Raw genomic sequence first — 12,482 nt, 5'->3', positions numbered from 1 at the left:
TCGCTCGCATTGTTTGGCGCTTGCTTAGAAATATTATCGCTGACAATTTCTTTTCCCATGATAAAAGTTGTGCAAATGTCTGTTCCTTGTCTTACATTTATTATTGTTGTCATTTTTTATTACGCTTAACAGACAAATGCTGCCGATTAAATTTACTAAGAATACAAACAAAACTGACTTGACTGCACACTGATCAGCGACAGCATTAAAGCTGCAGACAGGTGAAGTGAATGACACTGACTGTCTTGTTTCAATGCAATGCTCTGCTAAGAAACCTTGGGTCTTGGCATTCATGTGGATGTTACTGTGACATTTATCACCCACTTCGACGATTAAAAAAAACGCACCTAAGCTCAGCACCCCAGGGTAAAAGCCCTCCCTGCACAACAATCCCCAAAGTGTTGATCCAGCCTCAGGACCCAACGTTGTGAGGGTATGTGCAAACAAGCCCGATTCATGAGACCCCACTGAGTCACAGCTGTTTCTGTTATTGTGCTAACCTTTATTTCACTGAAATTCTTGGATCTTTATTAAAAAAATTGTTCTTGATTAATTAAAAATTGGAGAGTGTGGAGCATAAACTTTTCTTTTTTCGGCTTTTGAAATATAGCGTTCAAGAAGAACTTTGAGAACAACAGGACTGCATCAAGAGATCAAACAGCAGTTTTTAGTGGAAGAGTCGAACCCTTTGGTGGTCTATCAGGCCAAGGGCATGACCGAGAGCGTTCTTGTTGGTTTTTTGGTTTTCAACATTCATGAAGCTGAGCAGTGTGAATTCAACTCCCAGGGTCAGACTGCCAGTGTAGCCCCACTTATAAAATGACTCTAGCACCTTCCACTAGAGCCTAATACATATGGAATATTTAATACTGATACCGATATTTGGTGATTTAAAAAGTCGATATTCTGATACATCAGCCGATATTTTTTTCTTTCTGATACACGAAACACAAACAGATTTCCCTAATATTTATTACGCATAGTTATTTATTTACTTGTTTATGCTCTGGTCAACTCTACTCGGGGCAGCTGTATATACAGTAGTCTACAAGTTGGAAGATTGGTGGATCGATTCCTCAACTCTGGTTCGCAGGCCGAAGTATCCTTGAGCAAGATACCAAATCCCAAGTTACTCCTTATGTATCCATCGGAGTGTGTGAAAATGTTAGAAAGATATTAGGCACAGATAAAAGTGCTGTGTGGATGAATATGTGACTGGAACACTGACACTTGCAGTGGAAAGACACTATATGAGTACCTCTACATTTAACAAGATGCAATGGTTTGCCCAACCATAACATGGTTGAAGGGTGTTTCTCCTGTGTCTTCATTATAATGTTTAATTTTTAATTTAACAGCTGTTATAAATACAATAATCTGCAAAATAGCTAATAGTAGCACACGAATAAATCAGTTGGGCTCCATTTTGTACTCCATACAGGGAGTGCGGAATTATTAGGCAAATGAGTATTTTGTCCACATCATCCTCTTCATGCATGTTGTCCTACTCCAAGCTGTATAGGCTCGAAAGCCTACTACCAATTAAGCATATTAGGTGATGTGCATCTCTGTAATGAGAAGGGGTGTGGTCTAATGACATCAACACCCTATATCAGGTGTGCATAATTATTAGGCAACGTCCTTTCCTTTGGCAAAATGGGTCAAAAGAAGGACTTGACAGGCTCAGAAAAGTCAAAAATAGTGAGATATCTTGCAGAGGGATGCAGCAGTCTCAAAATTGCAAAGCTTCTGAAGCGTGATCATCGAACAATCAAGCGTTTCATTCAAAATAGTCAACAGGGTCGCAAGAAGCGTGTGGAAAAACCAAGGCGCAAAATAACTGCCCATGAACTGAGAAAAGTCAAGCGTGCAGCTGCCAAGATGCCACTTGCCACCAGTTTGGCCATATTTCAGAGCTGCAACATCACTGGAGTGCCCAAAAGCACAAGGTGTGCAATACTCAGAGACATGGCCAAGGTAAGAAAGGCTGAAAGACGACCACCACTGAACAAGACACACAAGCTGAAACGTCAAGACTGGGCCAAGAAATATCTCAAGACTGGTTTTTCTAAGGTTTTATGGACTGATGAAATGAGAGTGAGTCTTGATGGGCCAGATGGATGGGCCCGTGGCTGGATTGGTAAAGGGCAGAGAGCTCCAGTCCGACTCAGACGCCAGCAAGGTGGAGGTGGAGTACTGGTTTGGGCTGGTATCATCAAAGATGAGCTTGTGGGGCCTTTTCGGGTTGAGGATGGAGTCAAGCTCAACTCCCAGTCCTACTGCCAGTTTCTGGAAGACACCTTCTTCAAGCAGTGGTACAGGAAGAAGTCTGCATCCTTCAAGAAAAACATGATTTTCATGCAGGACAATGCTCCATCACACGCGTCCAAGTACTCCACAGCGTGGCTGGCAAGAAAGGGTATAAAAGAAGAAAAACTAATGACATGGCCTCCTTGTTCACCTGATCTGAACCCCATTGAGAACCTGTGGTCCATCATCAAATGTGAGATTTACAAGGAGGGAAAACAGTACACCTCTCTGAACAGTGTCTGGGAGGCTGTGGTTGCTGCTGCACGCAATGTTGATGGTGAACAGATCAAAACACTGACAGAATCCATGGATGGCAGGCTTTTGAGTGTCCTTGCAAAGAAAGGTGGCTATATTGGTCGCTGATTTGTTTTTGTTTTGTTTTTGAATGTCAGAAATGTATATTTGTGAATGTGGAGATGTTATATTGGTTTCACTGGTAAAAATAAATAATTGAAATGGGTATATATTTGTTTTTTGTTAAGTTGCCTAATAATTATGCACAGTAATAGTCACCTGCACACACAGATATCCCCCTAAAATAGCTAAAACTAAAAACAAACTAAAAACTACTTCCAAAAACATTCAGCTTTGATATTAATGAGTTTTTTGGGTTCATTGAGAACATGGTTGTTGTTCAATAATAAAATTATTCCTCAAAAATACAACTTGCCTAATAATTCTGCACTCCCTGTATAGGATAATGATGTTGTGACTTATGGGTACATATACAGCATGGTGGTAATGGTCTGAGCATCCAAGCACAAAACTAAGGCTGGAGAGGTCACCAGAGAACAGGTTCTGACATGATGTGACATCTAAGAAAGAGCAGCATGGTGTTGTGGTCATTACCGTTGTTGTCTCACAGAAAGAAAGTCCTGGGTTCAAATTCAGGAGGCCTTTCTCTTTGGAGTTTGCAAGTTTCCACTAAGCTTGGATTCTCTCCAGGTGGTTTTCATGCACAGTCCAAAAACATGGGTTTGGTTGATCAGTGATTCTAAATTGTATATGGGTATTAATGGCCGTCTACCTTTGTGTCTAAACCCTGTGACAGACTGTCCAGGGTGTATGAGAGTTGAGACTGGCACCAGCCCCACCTACAACCCTGAGCTGGGTAAGCAGAAGAAAATGGGTGGATGAACACCAAAGTAAGTACCAGTAGCTACATTCTAATGCAAAAAGTGCAAAAACCAAACAAAGTGTCATTAACGCGCTTACTGTTGATATTGTCCTGCCCTGTCAATGTATCATTAAAGTCTCAATCTTCATCTAAGGATGGAATTTGAGGCTTGTTTGGTATTAATGAGTAGCTGTCATCCTCAACCCCCCTCAAAAGGTACATAAGAGGCATAGAGGTTAAACTATCGCCAATTAATTAACTTTTAGAAAGAAATTCAATTTACTTTACCTCATCAGTAACAAAAATATCTAATGTATGATTGTTCATATCAGGATGAGTAATGTGCCAGACACCACACTGATACTGAATAGCCAGAATGATGCTGAATAGTTAATACTGCTACTATACGATCTCTAGAACTGTGATCAGAGATTTAGGGGATTTAAACAACTCAGGATTGGTACCATTTTACAGTGAAAAACACATCTTGCATTTGGGACATTTCTTCTACGTAAGAAGAAACATTGCTGTTGTCATATATACTGTACGCCTGTACCAAGATTTGAATTCTGTCAAGGCTATTTTATGACTGTGCCTTCCATTGCTTTTTAAATGTTTTTTTTTTCTTTACAGCTTCTTATGATGCCCTTGGAGATAAGACACAGGACAAGGACATCACAAGTTTAACATTTTCCAACATGGATAAATAATTCATAAATATACTGTCTTTCAGGACAAGGAGAGGAGTGGATAAAAGAGAGACAGGTCAAAAAGAAACACCAAATGTTGATTCAGCCATCTCTCTCTCTCTAACCTTCACCCTCCTCTGTAGAGGTGAAATTTCAGCAAATCCGTCTTTTTTGAAGACACGGACATTACTTTGGATTCTATTGGTTCTTTTCTAATCTATCTTTATTCTTTGAGTTAAACATGATGGTACCAAATCTCTTTTGTACATCACTTGTGACTTGACATCAAAACACCTATTTTTCACATTCTATAACTAAGTTCACAGATGCGACTTGTGGCTCTTAAGTACCTATCATCATGCTTAAACCACTCCTTGTTTTTTTTGGAAAACAACTAGAATTACTGCCTTGTGGTTGTATGTCTTCTCCAACCAGTTGAGTTGCAGTTTCCATTCATGTCGATCCAGACTCTTATAATATATATAGTGAACAGAGGCAGAATGAAACAATAATTCAAGCCAGCCATTTGACTCCATCCGTGGCCACTCTGTTCACACAAACCACCAGACCGCTAATGTTGGAGGTTAAACCTATCTGTTGATGTAAAGGGGTACCGGACTAGTTATAAATCTGGCCTCTACATTCATCTGGGAGGAAACTTATCCAGAATACAAAATGCAAAAAACTTGGAGTGACCATCGAGCCTAACTGATGGTAGGTTTTATGGTCTGACTTCGAAAAGGTTTGCTATGGTTATGGGTACACCCACAGAAACTCACTAGGAATACAGCAGTCGTCCAGCACACACTCATAAACAGGGTGTGATTTATGAAAAAAACTGGGTGTTTTTCCCTTACTAAAATAATTCAGGAACCAGAATGGTCCTCTACATTCTGAAGCGTGTTAGACTGTTTATTATTGCTGCCAGTGTAACATTAACAAAGTAATTAGGAGTTCAGATCTTAAACATTTATCCACAGCATTTACAACAATGTTGTAATGTAGTTTTTGAAAATTTTAATTAATTTGCACAGCATCCTCAGTCTCACATTTTCTTCTTTAGACATATGGGATCCAATTAAACATAACAATACAGTTTAGCATGCCAGTATTAAATCTGTCTTCTACTTATCTTTTTCTGGACACTTGCTGCTTAAATTCAATATTTAATGCAAGATAATATTAAACATTTCTATTTTTAATAGGACAAAAAATGTTGCCAGTTGCAAATATTAAATAAGTATTCCGCTATTCATACATATCAGCGTTAGAAAACAATGTGCTTTATTACATTTACTGACATCAGGAGCAGACTTTTGAAGTTGGAGAGGTAATGAATATATGAAAATGGCTTGTCTTTGTAACCTGCTCTACGGCATTTTGGACCTCGGGTTCTAATCCGTGAATGATGGTCGGGTTAAGATGAATCTTTTCTATCTAAAGTGCGGCTGATACCCTCTATTAGCTCATCTCAGGAGCTGCACCATTACTTGCGAAGACAACAAACCATGCATGTAATATCTTCAGAGATAGCCTTTATAACTGCAAGTTGTCACAGACAACAACACCTTCCCATAGCTGCAAGCTGCACAACTCAAATTTGTATGGAGTTCTGATGGAGATGACCAGTACAAAGGGAATACATCTAAAGGGTTTTTTTGTGAGTCTACTCATGCTTTGAATTCGGCTAACTTCTCTTTTAGTTAGCTAATGGTAGTTTTTATACTGAAACAACAGTGCTTAGGGGTTCAGTGGAAAGCTATAATCAAACAGATCGATCCCTTCAACAGCTCTCAAGGTCAAAGTATTTTTTTTAATTTTATTTGATTCTTGCTTGTGCTGCAGACTGTTTCAAGATATTGCGCTTCCCCCTTTAGAGTTAGCAGAACAGTAATTAATTGTTTTTTTCAGCAAAATAGTCACTGCCTTCTGCAATGTTTTTACCTGAAAGCCTGTTAAACTTGTGTTTGCTTAGTTTATGCACACAGCAGATGCTGTTAAACTCTCAGTATACATGGCAATCTCAACACTGAAAATTTCACTTTTATGTGTAAACTTGCAGGTTAAAAATTCCGCAGCCAAACACCGTTCCAGTTTGTCAAGCAATCTTCAGTAATTAACTTATCATTAAACATAAATGTGTTAGTTGGCTTAACTTAAAGTTTTCTTTACCCAAATGGCTGAGAAGAGGAGATGAAGTCATTAGCTCGGCGATGGAATCATTTGTAGGTGTTTAGTGGAAGACGGCTCTTGCGGGAACAATAACATGTTAATCAAATACAGGAAAATGAAAATGTTGCACAGTACGCAGAGAGCCTGTCATGGCTGAAGAGAGGTGAACTGTCCAAAGCCAAGAGCGGCTTGTCTTGGATGGACTTTGCTATTAGCGTTTTAGCTGTCTTTCTTTTGATATTATCCACTTACTGCAATTAAGGAAACACTCGATGAATGAAATACTCAAGTTTAAGATCTTAACTGACAATGGTCGGCGGAAACCATAATCATCAACACTTTGAGACTTGGATTCAAAATTACACCAAAAGTAAAAGTTAAAATTGTGCAAGTGTTCCCTTATTTTTATTTTTAACAGAACACACATACATTACAAAACTCGATAACTTTGAATGAGTATAAAGCGTCCTATGGAAAGTCATTCAGCCATATGCTTCTTTGTTAAAAATGACAGAGCAGCACGGTTTTGGTGACAAACAACAGCTGGCCATGCATATATAACGGCTTTCACGTCCACCCTGTGTGGTCGAGATAGACGGGTGGCAATGCTAAATCTTTAAAATTCACCTTCAAAGATGAAACTTGCAGCACTGAGAAAGGGCAGAAATCAAACTCATCATCAATGTGTGTTTGAGCTAAAGCGTGCCACACAAGTGAACATTACAGCGGCAGTCTGCGGGGTCTACAGAGGCTATCTGACCTGGCTTTTAAACGCCAAGGAACTCCATTTGGGTGATGTATCAAGAAAAGCAGACAGCGAAGTACAATGGAAGGAGAATGGAATAGCAGACCCACCAGGTTGACTGACAGAAAGAAAGAACTGGGATAAGTGAAGAGTGTGTGTGGGGGGCTATTTCACCGCGTCCAATAGTAACTCAGGGTCATAGGTAGCGTCCGTCACTAAAGGACAGGTGGGCTGTGGTAAGCTTCAACCAATCGCTAAAGAGTGAGCTAACCTCCTCCCTGCTCCCCTATGCACTGGTAATTCTCTCAAATGTCACATCAAAATGGATCTCATTTAGGTGGGTAAAAAGGACCTGACTCTCCATTGCAGATGTGGGTGGACCTGTACTAGATTGTACGTGAACTCTAAAAACACGGCCGCAAAGGAAGTATTTTGAAAAGGTGTGAAAAAGGGCCATGCGCTGCACATTTATGTCAGTTCGATTTAAGGGAAAAAACAACTCAGTTAAAGATGAAGGGTGATCTTTGTACTGCAACAGAGAGAAGCAGAAAATTCTTTAATGTTTGGACCAGGGCTGCAGTTCTTTTTCTTCATTTTTTTTTCCTGACAAAGGGCACAATACAGTGGGCTCAGCCACATTTCCTATTCTTATTCATTAGAGCGAATTGTATAAATAAATAAAATATGTTGTCTCGTAGTCACTCATCTTCCCCTAGGGAACATGGAAGCCCCAGTAATCACATATGGCACAATAGCTTGCCCATAATCCCCTTTATTTTTATTTTCATGATGTCACTCTCTTTAAGCCCCTTGCTTTATGAGTCGCAAACGGAGTGGAGAGGGGAGAAGAGGAGGAGCACAGAGGAGAGGAAAAAGCAAGGGAGGGGTGAAAACAAATGATGTGGATCCCTCATTGTTCTTTCTCTATGCCCTCATTCCAGTCAGGGCAATAAGAGAACATTGTGATTTACTGTCAGTGAAGCGCAAGAGTGCATCAGAGAGAATCCACTGCGGCAGGGGCCATTAAAATAGATTTAACTTCCCACAGTATTAGGCCAGATGTCTACACTTCTATTATATTTCAATCAGCCATGACCTTGGTCTCCATATGATGAGAAAGATCACTAGGAGAAAAGGGAAGAGAGAGTGGAAATACATGCAGAAAACCAATAGAAATATCAAACTACTTAGTCCCACTAAATCCCTGTGCTCCGTTGTGCTGCATATACTGAGAGAGAGGAGGAGAGAGGCCGGGACCAAAATAGAGCCAAGGTTTCAAGTTCTCTTAAAAGAGTGTATGAATCATTGAGTGCACTCTTGCTGCTGATAAGTTGCTGTTTTCGGGGAGTGCTGCCTTTCTGCGGGGTATGTACTGTACTATTTGAGGGAGTACACTAAAAAGAGTGTGACAGTGGATCGTTTAGACGTGCTTTAAAGCCTCCGATATCAAAAGATGATAGATTAAACTCTTCATATTCCAACAATGAAAATGTTGACTTTCTCACATCACTTTGGACTCCTTTTCTCGAACCATTTGTCATCCTGTCATCTACTCTAGACTCTGTTTATCTTTTTTTATTATTATTCTGAATGAAAATATATATCACTTATATCAGAGGCATCCTTCCATCCATTTCAGTCCTATGACAGCAGAGTAGAGGTCACTGCCCATTCTATTTCAGAGAGCAATGGTAATTGGACTTATTGGCTGACATGTACTGACCTACATAAAGAACTAACAATTCCTGGTTCCAACTGTATCTTACAATCCCTCCTAGCATGGGTGTGGATGTTGTGAGGATGTTCCTCTGATGTTTCTCCAGCATTGTTTTCAGATATCGACGCCCCAGCGCTGGTTCATAGCTGTTTTCCGCCTGAATTCAGGATACTGAAATTGTACGCTCTCTTGAAATTTAAATACACGCCGCGCAATATGTATCTCTACTTCGTTCTGCCGACCTTGCCAGCGGCTCTGTGCAGCTTTTAAAGAAGAAGTGAGATGCGTGTTGGCGTTTTCAGACCCTCAATTTTTATTTTTTCATCCTTTGTCTCAAATGTCCCCCTGTTTTTCATCTTGCTGGGGAAGAACGCAAGGATGGACGATAGAAAGACTGAAGTATAAGGGGAAGCTTGGTGGGGAGATAGAGCGTTGCGAAGTGAGAAGAGTTTGCAGTCATGGTGGTGGGGGTATAATGGTGCACTGTGAGTCACTATTAAGTAACGGTGCCTTTTCACATCAGCATCGCCCACATTGGGTGTTCGGTGCCAGGGTGTACTGAGGTATCTCTGACTCAGAGAGAAAGAAGGAGAGAGAGAGAGAAAGAAATATAGAGGTAGAGAAAATAGAGCGAGGGAGCGCTGGATCTATACCGAGCAAACAACATCTGGAGCTCGACTGACTGATTGACAAAATATCATCATGTTAGATGTTTTTAAGAGAGCTATCCACTTTTTTAATCTGGGAGAATACTGGAAATAAAACCTGGCAGCACCTCAGACTCAAAGCTCAATTAACTAATTGTTAAGATATAGTTCATTTATTTAACATGATAATTAAAGTTATTTTTTTTTAAATGTTGTTTATGGGGGTTATGTGCCAGACTGCTTTTGATTTCATTTGAAAAAGCTAGACTTACTGTCTGGCTTCACATTTACTCAGCAGAAGTTATAACGGTATCAATCTTCTCATCTGACTCTAGCCAAGAAAGTGAATGAGCACATTTGCTAAAATGTTAATCCTTTAAGCTCTCTCAGAGAAGCGATATGCATACTTCCTAGCAAGCAATGCATTTGGACTAATTTCACTCAGAAAGCCTTCCTTTGCTACTTGATGAGGTTTTGCTATTCATCCTTTATACATTTATCTCAGAGAATTTCCATCTTCTCCCTGATCAAAATGAAGAAATGTCCACTTTAACCGTTCCCCACACTCTGTCCTTTTACGGTACTTCAAATACTTCTTTTATTGGTCAGCACTGATCCTGATGTGAATGTAGCTGCTGGCAATACAGCAAAAGTGCAAGTGTGCATTTTATGAGTAAGGCTAAAATGTATCCGCAAGAATAAAATCCACATATCAGACACCAAACCTCATATACATTAATATGAAAGAGAAGGTTTTAAACAGGACTATAAATAGTCCTGTAAAAAACTAGGTACACCCCACAATTCAGTGGGTTGTAGGAACACGTTTAGCAGCAATAGCTTGAACTAATTGTTTTCTGTAAGACTTTATCACAGTCACACCTTTGTGGAGAAATTTTGGCCCACTCTTCTTTACACCGTATCTTAGTTTTTATTGAGGTTTACAGGTGTTAGTTGATGCACAACTCTCTCTATTCAGTCATTCTGTTGCAGAATTGCTGCTGTGCTTGCTATCATTGTCCTATTGCATGACCCAGTTTCAGCAAAGCCTCAGCTGTCAGACAGATGGCCTCACATATGACTTGAGAATAATTTAGTATATAGAGCAATACACGGTTAACACATTAATTGTAAAATGCCCCAGTCCAATGACTGCAAAGCATGCCCAAATCATCACCCCTCCACCACCATGCTTGACAGTTTGCTTGAGGTGTTTGTGCTAATATGGTGTCTTTAATTTTTGCCAAATGGGGAGCTGTGAACTCTGGTCAAACACCTTCACTTTGGTCTCTTCTGCCAAAAGGGCGTTGTTCCATAAGTCTCGTAATTTGTTCGGATGCAAATCTAAGCCATGCTGTCATGTTTTTCTGTTGGTTTCTTTTTCATTTTTTACAGACAAGACGCTTTCTCCTGGCAAACCTTCCAAACAAGCCATACTTGTTCTGTTTTTTTCCAAATGTATTGAATTTTAGCGTTTAACATGATAACTGCAGCATTGCTTGCTGATTATCAGTTAATCAAGTGCAGTTGATTTCAACATCTGGCTGCTACTTACCTTCTCACTTTAGAGGAACGCAGTAAGGGTGTACTTAGTCGACAATAGGATTGCATAGAGTCCTGTGAAAAGGTTCTTTTTTAAAAAAAAAAAGTTATTCATGTACTAAACTTACGTTCTGTGCTAAGGTAAATTTACTCATTTGATTGACTTTTGCATTACAAGTAATAAACAAATGTAGCATTTAACTTAAGTTTTAAGGTAGACAAAGCACTTTTATTTTTTAAAGAAAATACATTTTCTATACAAAAGAAAAGTGGTTTGAAATGCGATGTATAATAACTCTTTAACAAATTCCTTATTGACCAAACCATAAAGCCAACAAATTTTCACTCAGCTGAACTGAAGTGAATCCAAAGCGACTGCCGACGTACTAGTTTGTGCATATGAAGCTTAGTCAAATCCACATGTGTGAAAGCAATACAGTTTCGGGAGAAAGGCGCTGAGTGGAGTGGCAGACTTAAGAAGAAATATACAAAAATAAACAGACTGAACTATAGCCTGAAAAAGAAGAATGAAGAGAAAAAAGAGCAAGTCTGCATCCAACAAGTTAGATTTCTATTCTGATCTCGACCATCAGCCACTGTTCTCCTAAAGTCAGCCAAATCAATAGAGACGCGCAGCTCAGCGAGACACCTTGAAGCCAAAAATGCAATGGCATAAAAAGGCTGAAACTTGCTGCTTCTCCAAGGACTAGTGGCCCCAAAGCTTTGTCTTCTGCAATGGGATACAATGCAACAAGTATGCCCCCCCCCCAACCCCATGCCACTGGCTCATTTTTTCCTTCTCTAATATTTCTCTAAATAAATTTTCCTTCCTATCTTCAGTTTTTTGGCTTCATCCTCAGCACGCACATATACACACATGGACTTCTTCACACAGACCCTTATTACACTTTAGGGCGAAGGGAGGTGTGCAAAAAATCTAGAGAAATATATACGAACGTAAAAGTCAGTGAAATGCTGCAGACTGATCGGGCTGATATGAATCCAAATCACGAGCACTTCTCTTTATACAAAATTAGAATTTGTGTTGGCGTGGGTGAAGGAAGCCATTTTGGTTTGGCTGTGATCGTTCCCATGCCGCTGTTACAGTGCTGCAAAAATATACAGTGCAACCAGCATTATTTTACATATACAAGGCTGATATTAGCACGCTGCCATTTTCATTATATTATTAAGACTGAAATTCAACAGTTTTTCTTTCTGAGTTGGGGTTTATTTTGCCTCCAGCAGAGATTGTCATATTTTTGTCACTTTCAGTTAACACAGAAGTTGCAGTAATTATTGTTCAAAACAACACTTTCACATTTCTGGGAAGGAAAAAAAAAGTGCTGATTTAGGAATTTCTGTAAACAATATTCACTTTTTTTTACCCCAGTCAGAAAATTGGCTGATTGGCTCATTGTTTTTATAGCTGGGGAGTTAGCAGTCAATAAGCGCACACTAGACGCCCGTGTGTTTAACTGAAAGAAGAAAAAAAAGAAGAAATGTGACATATGGCACGCTGGAGGTCTGGAGTCAGGAAAGT

At 39.6% G+C, this 12,482-nt stretch overlaps 1 protein-coding gene across 5 annotated transcripts in view; it reads right to left on the bottom strand.

Annotated features, from left to right (window-relative positions):
• Positions 1 to 12,482, bottom strand: part of LOC102299565 (TOX high mobility group box family member 2) — an 81,065-nt gene that overhangs the window by 24,971 nt on the left and 43,612 nt on the right. The window lies entirely within an intron of this gene.

This window comes from Haplochromis burtoni, unplaced genomic scaffold (assembly GCF_018398535.1).
Source record: "Haplochromis burtoni strain Fernald_Lab_line unplaced genomic scaffold, NCSU_Asbu1 Contig_306, whole genome shotgun sequence".
In the NCBI taxonomy this organism is placed as follows: Eukaryota; Metazoa; Chordata; class Actinopteri; order Cichliformes; family Cichlidae; genus Haplochromis; species Haplochromis burtoni.
This window is presented reverse-complemented; position numbering and strand designations above follow the sequence as displayed.